The sequence below is a fragment of the Cupressus sempervirens genome, chromosome 4 (assembly GCF_028749045.1).
Source record: "Cupressus sempervirens isolate cs-2001-9-10 chromosome 4, ASM2874904v1, whole genome shotgun sequence".
In the NCBI taxonomy this organism is placed as follows: Eukaryota; Viridiplantae; Streptophyta; class Pinopsida; order Cupressales; family Cupressaceae; genus Cupressus; species Cupressus sempervirens.
This window is the reverse complement of record NC_143121.1, coordinates 314,848,553-314,855,099: the sequence shown is the minus strand read 5'-3', so window position 1 is coordinate 314,855,099 and position 6,547 is coordinate 314,848,553. Positions and strand designations below refer to the sequence as shown.

The window sequence follows — 6,547 nt, the reverse complement described above, 5'->3', positions numbered from 1 at the left end:
ACTGAGTTGGGTCTATCACATCATTGAATCCATTAATCACAAACTCCCATAAATCATTTGCAACCATTATGGTCTTTATCTTCTTTGCCCATGTATCATAATTTTGTCCATTGAAGGGTGGTGGCTATTGCCATATCTTTCTTGCATGTTCTGCCATGTCAAACATCCTAGAAAAATATGCCCTAACTCACTGTGGATGTGGATCCTCAAAGCTCTAATACCGTGTTAAATATTAAATCAAAACTTTAATAATTTTACTTGACACTTAACTATTGTTGAGTGCCAATTTTACTCGGCATGTGAAGGTGCCAAGTGATAGTTTTGCTTGGTACTAATAGATGCTGAGTGACAAGAGAAGGTGATGAGCTAGCTCAGCACAAGAAGATTCTAAGTGAACTCAACACTCAAAGGGCAACTTGACTCAAATGGATGCCAAGTGAGTTCAACATAAACTAAAAAGTTTCAACTTAGACAAAGACCAAGCCAAGTGACCAAGTTTATAATGCAAACTTTTCCACCATTAAAATCAGAGAGTCAAAACTTGAAGTATTGAAAAATAAACTTCTCAGATGCAATAAACAAGGGAAGAGCAATGGATTCAAGTATGCTTTCTTGCTTTCTATTCAACTTTGATCCAAACTATATGCCTACTTGGTTTCTATTCAACTAGAAAATCCTAAAATAACCCTAAAACTTTAAACTTGTGAAACTTCAAACTTTAAACTTGCAGTGCTAATGGGTGCATACATGAATGCCTAGAGCAATGACTGCTTCAACAAGTCAAAAATAATAAACTACAAACTTACAGAATGATAGGTAGAAACACATGCAATTGTAGGCATGACAACAATTCTTTCTGTCTTCTGAACTTGACTTGATCTACTGATCAACTTCTTTCACAACTCTGCTCTGCAACTCTTCTACTCTTCCACTAACTAGTTGAGTGAATGTGAGACATTCCTTTTGTCTCATTTCCAAAAATGTTTCTTCCTCTTTTCCAAATTTGAAACTCACCTACCCATATTAAATTTTCTAAATGTTGTATAGATCGTCAGAGGTGGTAGGTGGGCATTTGGCTCCAAAGGAAAAACCAACTATGCATTAAATATTTCAACATCATCAATCTTATTTGTCATCTTGGAGTTATACACAAAAAGGAAATAAATGTCAAAATCCATAGTCATCAAGGACACCACCTTCTCGTTGTCCCCATCCTGCTTCCTTCCCTTCTCTTTGATATCCCTTTCATTATCATTCATAAGAAGAAATCAACCATTGGAAAAAATAAACTTTGAGAAATTTGACTATGAAAACAACAAGTAACCAACATCACAACACCATCTTCCTTGACAAAGAAGTAAGTTTCTATTTGTGAGATTTCTAATGTGATCCATCTTTGTTGCTAGCTCATCAGATGTAGAGAGTTCCTTCTTTTTTGGCTGCAACAAGAAGGGTTGTTAAAGTTGAAAGAATAAAAAAATTAGAATTCTAACATGACCCATCTTTGTTGCTAGCTCATAGGATGTGGAGAGCTGAGCTCCTCTTTTTTCGTGCGGCAACTATAAGGGTTGTCCAAGATGAAAGAATAAGAAGATCCTTATAATTAATATAATGATATAATAAGGTCAATTAAAAAGGACAAAATTTATGATAGAAATACATTATGCACATTAATTAATTTTTAGGTTGATGTGACAAGTATAGAATGTTCCATTACTTTTGGAAAAATTACTTTCAGAATGTAAATAAAAAATTTAAAACAATCAAGAAAATGTGGGCAAAATCGCGAGACAAAAGCACTATGTTACTAATGTATATTATCAGATGGGGGTGCATCAAGATCATCCTTTTTCCTATACATTACTAGTAGAATTGGAATTAGAGCCCACAAAGGACCAATCATCAACTGTCTCTTCTTCTTCCTCATTTTGGTAATAGGAAGGCCAACCAGAATCTCTGCTAGAACCTGGTCATGCTGAAGTAGTTGGAGGAGAAGAAACACCACCAGCAGAGGGCCAACTGTGGGCAGAACCACTAAGATGTGGTGAACCTAATGGCTGACCAGTTAAATTGAGGGGATTGAAGACTTAAATTAGTCATTATAATAGAATCTAGGAAGTATGAGATTAAGGACTAGTTACCTCGTTTATTGTCATGTTATAAACATGAATCTTGTCAAGCAACTGGCTTAAGCAATATCGGTAATCCGTGCAAGGGATGAGGCATAAAGTACATGTTTATAGGTTCATTTCCAGGGCACATTCGATTACCTTGCCCAAAAGGAATATAAGAAAATTGATAATGTTTCTCATTGAAGCAACTTGGAGCAACTTGGATCAGTATCTCTGGACTTTTAAAGTATACCTCTTTGTTATTTGTCTGTCTGATGGAGAAATGAACCTGGAATTATTATATATTGTCACATTCGAATGAGAAAGATTATAGCAAATACCATCTTTATAAAAAGTATAGAAAATGTTTAGATATTTACCTTCCATCGCTTGGGAATTGTATAGCCTCAATATACAACATCTTCTTTTGCCTGCTTTAATCCTCCATTAATAGGGGCCATGATCCGCAGTCCTTCAGCTATTACATTATGTAAGCAATCCATACATTTTAATCTCATTCCAAGTGAGGTACTTTTCTCCCACCTTATCTTTGATTTTTTGGCAATCTGAATTGTCACAAGATCACCATTTATATCTAGAACAAACAATTAAAATAAAAACACGTATCATCTCATTCTTGAATAATGCGGGTAAAATGATACCTTTAGGAAGTTCTTGTAAGACGTCTGGTGAAAGGGAGAGGTGTTGAAGAATGGTGGCCAAAGCGGAGGCAGTGGTATCATAACCGCCAGTGAAAAAACCCATCAAATTGTCTGCAATCTCCTCGTGGCTAAGACTAACGCCACTCCCTTCCTTCTCCGCCCTTAACGCCATACTAATAAAGTTGTCCTCCACATCTTCCCTTGATGACCTTCTACGGAGCTGAATCAGCGAAAGGAATTGAGAAAGAAGCCCCGCACTGAAATCATGAAAAATTTATCTAAAGCTCTCCAACTCATCCCCAGCCTTTAAACCCATAAAAAAATCAGCAGCCACAGAAAGCAACATTTCCTTCAACTTGTGGTGGGCGAGCACAACTTTGCGAGAATGCCAGTCCGAGTCGAGATGGTGCAGCACAAGTCTTTCAAACCTTGCAACTGATTTCTTTAGGGTTTCCATCCACAGAACAGAATGTGTTATCCGTTTCATCCTTTTGTGATCTGCATCGTGGGCATTAATCAAAGCGTGCTTCCCAATCAGAACATTCAAGGAGTCAGGCCAGATGTTCCTGAACAACCTATTTTCATTGCTAAGAATGAACTTGTTTGGCTGTGCGCCCAACATGACCACTGTAGGGCTGCCCAGAATATGGGTTTTAAAAATTTCGCCGTGCTTAGCCTTTCGCATGTCATACCAGATGTCGGGGTTGAGCTTATCATTCAACGAGTTCAGATAATCTTTTGATTCTCCCCAGTAAGGGATTCCAATGCTCCCTGGCGGAAGCGGAGGCATATTCCCTTTAGCTCTCAATCTTATAGCTGCCCAGACAAGAGAATAATAGATAGCAGATGCAGATGCTATGCCGGCCACAGCACAGGAAATGAAAGCTAATCTCATACAAATCCAGCTGCTGTCATATGGAACATAGAAAACAGCGCACGCAGATGCCGCATTCACAATAAAGTTATAAACATCTCCCACAACGCCATGGCTGAATGTTTCGATTAACAGTAAAGCAAGGGTTTGACTGACTTATATGAAAAGGTAAGTGATTAATATGATACAAGTAAAGAGAATAAAATAGTACTATTACACCGCCCTTGCGAAAGTGGCAAAAAATCTTCCCAAGCGGGGCACATATTTTATTATTATTTAAAACTCCCTTTCCTTTCGGTAAGATTCACATTTGAGTTTATGATTAGTAAAATGTGGAGACAGAATTGCTTAGTAAAGTGTGTTGACAGAGCTGCTTAGTAATGGAGTGCCTGCACTGCATTTTTAAACTTTAAAAATCTATTATTAGTCCCTCAAAAGGCAGGGAACTATTGTTTTTTTTGGTTCCCCCTCTCTATTTATTTTTCTTTTCTCCAAAAGCATGGGCAATATTGTAAAGTTTGTGTGTAAAGTTTGTGTGCTAAGATCAAACCGCAACTTGTATGAGTCGTCCTCTTCCATTATATCCTACGCCGACCTGAAATTGTCCAATGCCACCATCTGATAGAGGGTTCGATTCACAGGGAAGGGATCCCACATATCTGCAATAGATTTGAAGATTTCTTAAGCACAGTAAGACAAGAGGCATCCATTTTTTAGAATTACAAGCAAATACAATTGCCTCAAATTAATTAGAACACATGAAAGCGCGTTGATCGAGAAACTAGTGGAAAAGTGGCACACATTGTTCATATTCCCAAAGAGCCTGAACACGCCCAAAAAATTCAAGTTAACCTGAATTTATTATTTTTACCGCATACAGAACCCTTTATCACGCAAAATAGTTGCAAAAATAGCGAAAAGATAAAGGAACTTCTATCATACCTGTAACTACTTCACAAATTCCTTCAAAGTTTGAATGTAAAATATTTAGGTAATATAAATATTACAGACATGATTCTACCATATCTGTAACTACTTCACAAATTCCTAAAATATTAAATCCAGACAGATGATTTCATCAGATCTGTACCTGATTAGCACAGTCCTTCAAAAAATAAATATATAAGCCTAAGTACTAAAAAAATTATAGAGAGACGATTCTATTACATCTGTTAATGTTTTGACAAAATAATATTTTAACAAATTCTCTAAAATGATCAATAGAAAATTGTGAGAAACAAGATCTCTTCACTCCTTTCAATTCCACCTGCTGTTTGGATCATTCCTGTGGATTCTCGTCAGCCTCCTAGTTTTGGGAAATACCCATCATAGGAGCCACGAGTGGCTGAAATAATAAAGCCAAGGTATCGAATTTGTTAAAGCTAGTTGTGTCGCTGTTGAAATCAGCCATGTCTTCGCTCCCTGATAGCGAATGCCGCCTCCAGTTCAAACCCATATGTTTGATATGTACAGTGACAACTTCAAGGGAAAAAAGAAAAGAGGATGCATGGTGTCAAATAGACAAGCATGTACTTCTCTACCCTCTTCTCTGAGGACTCTCCTCTTGTTGATAATGAAGAAGATCTTATTTTGTCCTGTATTCCTTCCCTTATCATTCAGGAAATGAATGATTATCTCATGCGTCCTACTTCTTTGAAAGAGTTGGAGGAGGTGGTCTTTGCCATGCCTAAAGGGAAGGCTCCTGGTCTTGATGGCTTTCCAGTTGAATTCTTTCAGGAATTTTGGGACATCATTAATCGTGATTTGTTGGAGGTGGTTAAAGAATCCTATGCTAGCAAGCAGATGCTTCGAGCTTTGAACTCTACATTCTTGACTCTTATTTCTAAGAGAGAGGGTGCTAATCAATTGGAGTTTTTCAGACCAATTGCCTTATGTAATGTGGTTTACAAAGTTATTACTAAGTTGATTGCTGAGAGATTGAAAAGGTGGTTTCCCATTATTATCTCAGAAGAATAAGGTGGTTTTGTTGCTGGCAGACAAATTTTGGATGGGGTGGTTATTGCTACTGAGGCTATTCACTCTATGGCTACTTCAAGGGAGAGAGCCATCTTTGTTAAGTTGGATATGGCTAAGGCCTACGATAGAGTTAAATGGAGCTTCCTAAGGAGTATTCTTCTTTCTTTTGGATTTAGCTCTGACTGGGTGAGTTGGATTATGAGTTGTGTTACTTCTGCCTCTTTTTCTGTTCTTATTAATGGTCAACCTTCTCAACTATTTGGTGCTTCTAGAGGCCTCCGCCAGGGTGACCCTCTCTCCCCATATCTATTCATCATCATGGCTGAAGGCTTGGGCAAATTCATTAAGCATCAGGTGTCCAAGAATTCTATTCAAGGCTGGCGGTGGGGTAATGGCTTACCTTCTCTTTCCCATCTTCAATTTGTTGATGATTCTGCTCTTGTTGGTCTTGCTAGGATCAAGGAAGCTGAAGCCTTTCGACATGCTTTGGACGTTTATTTGGCAGCTTCAGGCCAGAAAGTTAATGAGCACAAATCTTCCATTTACTTTTTTAACACTCCTGATTCTATTCAGCATAGGATTGTTGGTATCCTACGGTTTCAGATAGGATCACTTCCTTTGACTTATCTTGGCATCTCTATTGTTGTTTCCAGGCAGCCACGTCTCTTCTGGCAAAATTTGATTACCAAGCTTCAGGATAAGGTAAATCATTGGACTCATAGATGGCTTTCTACTGCTGCCCGGGTTACTCTTCTTCAAGCTGTTATCCAAGCTCTTCCTACTTATCGAAGCATGGTTCATGTTGCACCTATTTACTTTCTCAAGGAGTTTGACGCTCTTTCTCAACAATTCCTTTCGAGTGTTAATTTGCGTAGTGCTAAATGGAGCTTGGTTAATTGGGCAACTGTTTGTAGGCCTAAAAA

The 6,547-nt window shown here is 38.0% G+C and overlaps 1 pseudogene; it reads right to left on the bottom strand.

The window, feature by feature from the left end:
• Nucleotides 1-2,175: 2,175 nt before the first annotated feature.
• On the bottom strand, nt 2,176-3,760 carry LOC149561277 (cytochrome P450 716B1-like; annotated as a pseudogene).
• Between the last annotated feature and the right edge of the window lie 2,787 nt (nt 3,761-6,547).